Here is a 2,726-nt window from a genome sequence, read left to right as displayed (position 1 = left end):
AAATAAGTAAGTAAATAAATAAATAAAATAAGTAAGTAAATAAATAAATAAAATACAAACAAATAAATAAATAATTAAATACAATGTTTCTGTTGTTTCCTCGGTTGTTCTGTGGTAAAGAACTCTGTCATATACCACTCTCCTGTTTCACGATGTTGCACAAGATCACAGGGTCTCTACGCTCCAAACGCGCATCAGATTACGGTGCAATTTTCCTTTTTTGTGTCTTTTGAAAGGAGGGGATTGTTCATTGTTTTGACAGACAAAGCATACCTAGTAAGTTCAGGAGAGGAGAGCAACAATTAAACAACTTGAAAAATATATAAAAAGACGCACTCAAACCCTCAAAAGATTTGACATAAGTGTGGCTCTCTTCAGCCAGCTCTTGTACTGGAATATATGTATAATATTAATATTAGCCTACATATTATAATTATTTACATTTTTTATGTTAATATTGATGTTAATAATACTACAGTATATAATATGGATAATGTCAGGGTTAAGCGGGGCATACACGCTGCGATTTCAGCAATGTTTTTGTTAAAGACCAACTCTCACTGTACAAATAAATCGCATGCGATGTAAAGACAAAGCTCAGGATGTATGTGCTCACATCAATCGTCGAGTTGCAACTTGACTGCTCACACTATACATGACTATACGCACTATACTTGATTCTGTAGTACTTTGAGTTGGTTTGTCTCTGTCATTCATGGTTTGAGTTATCCTGTTAGTTTGCACCGTTTCTAGATCAGTTTCCTTTGTCTGTATTTATCAGTTACCATGGTTACTCATTGGTTCATTTAGTCACACCTGTCTTGTTTTACCCCTCGTTAGTTTGTGTATATCTAGCCCGCAGTTTGTGCGTTATTGTCATTGGTAATGTGGTTGTTCCTAATGTTGTGTTACCTAAGACTGCTGACTAACCTTTGAGTTCTTTGTTATTTTTGGTTTAGTTGCAAATAAACATTACTGCACCTAGATCCTGTCTAATTATAATATTAATTATTAATATTATTTATACAGTCTATGGCTGTTAATAACTAATAAATTATATTTGATTTAATTACACAATATTTATGTGTATATATACACATTATAGAATATCTATTTATATTGCAGATATTTATAGAATAGCATATTGTATAACAATATATTATTCATTTTATTTCCATACCATTAAACATTGAGCTATTTTTAATTGTTGGTCAGTGCATACATGTGTCAGATGAGCATCTCACTGTTTTTTTTCAGTATCTCACGATATGGGCATACGTTTTTACGATGTTTTGTGAAGATGAAAGCAATTCCTTACGGACCCCTTGGATTTGGGTCATGGACTCCAGTTTGAATACCCCTGCACTAGCATATTTTGTTCTTATTATTGTGCATGCATATATTATTTGGGCACATGAACACTTGATTATTGCATGAGTAAAGAATATCTTTAAGACTGTTACGTTAATTGCAGTTGCAAAAAGTTTTTTTTTTTCCCCCCAGTTCAGCTCCAACAGGTGAACATAATGTATGAACACAACTAATCTTAAATTATTTGTTAATTGTTATCCACTGTACAGTAAGTGAAGTTTCTTCTCTTCAGCCAGCTCTTGTACTGGAATATATGTATAATATTAATATTAGCCTACATATTATAATTATTTACATTTTTTATGTTAATATTGATGTTAATAATACTACAGTATATAATATGGATAATGTCAGGGTTAAGCGGGGCATACACGCTGCGATTTCAGCAATGTTTTTGTTAAAGACCAACTCTCACTGTACAAATAAATCGCATGCGATGTAAAGACAAAGCTCAGGATGTATGTGCTCACATCAATCGTCGAGTTGCAACTTGACTGCTCACACTATACATGACTATACGCACTATACTTGATTCTGTAGTACTTTGAGTTGGTTTGTCTCTGTCATTCATGGTTTGAGTTATCCTGTTAGTTTGCACCGTTTCTAGATCAGTTTCCTTTGTCTGTATTTATCAGTTACCATGGTTACTCATTGGTTCATTTAGTCACACCTGTCTTGTTTTACCCCTCGTTAGTTTGTGTATATCTAGCCCGCAGTTTGTGCGTTATTGTCATTGGTAATGTGGTTGTTCCTAATGTTGTGTTACCTAAGACTGCTGACTAACCTTTGAGTTCTTTGTTATTTTTGGTTTAGTTGCAAATAAACATTACTGCACCTAGATCCTGTCTAATTATAATATTAATTATTAATATTATTTATACAGTTTATGGCTGTTAATAACTAATAAATTATATTTGATTTAATTACACAATATTTATGTGTATATATACACATTATAGAATATCTATTTATATTGCAGATATTTATAGAATAGCATATTGTATAACAATATATTATTCATTTTATTTCCATATCATTAAACATTGAGCTATTTTTAATTGTTGGTCAATGCATACATGTGTCAGATGAGCATCTCTGTCATGAGCTGGGTTTGCTTCTCTGTTTCTCTCTCTCACACACATAGATATATACACACACACATACATACTCTATCATGCACACACACACACTCAGGCACACCCATGCTCATTCTAGCTCTCATCTCCACCTGTTTGTCATCACAATCAGCGTGTGTGCTGCTTTGTGGGGACACCTGTTTCCACTCTGATCTATTAGTCACTCTATTTCTAGTGGTTGGGCTCACTGTTCTCTGTCGGATTATTGTGTGACATGCA

Source organism: Sinocyclocheilus grahami, unplaced genomic scaffold (genome assembly GCF_001515645.1).
Source record: "Sinocyclocheilus grahami isolate Dianchi unplaced genomic scaffold, SAMN03320097.WGS_v1.1 scaffold2752.1, whole genome shotgun sequence".
NCBI classification, from domain to species: Eukaryota; Metazoa; Chordata; class Actinopteri; order Cypriniformes; family Cyprinidae; genus Sinocyclocheilus; species Sinocyclocheilus grahami.
Note: the sequence above shows the minus strand (reverse complement) of the source record.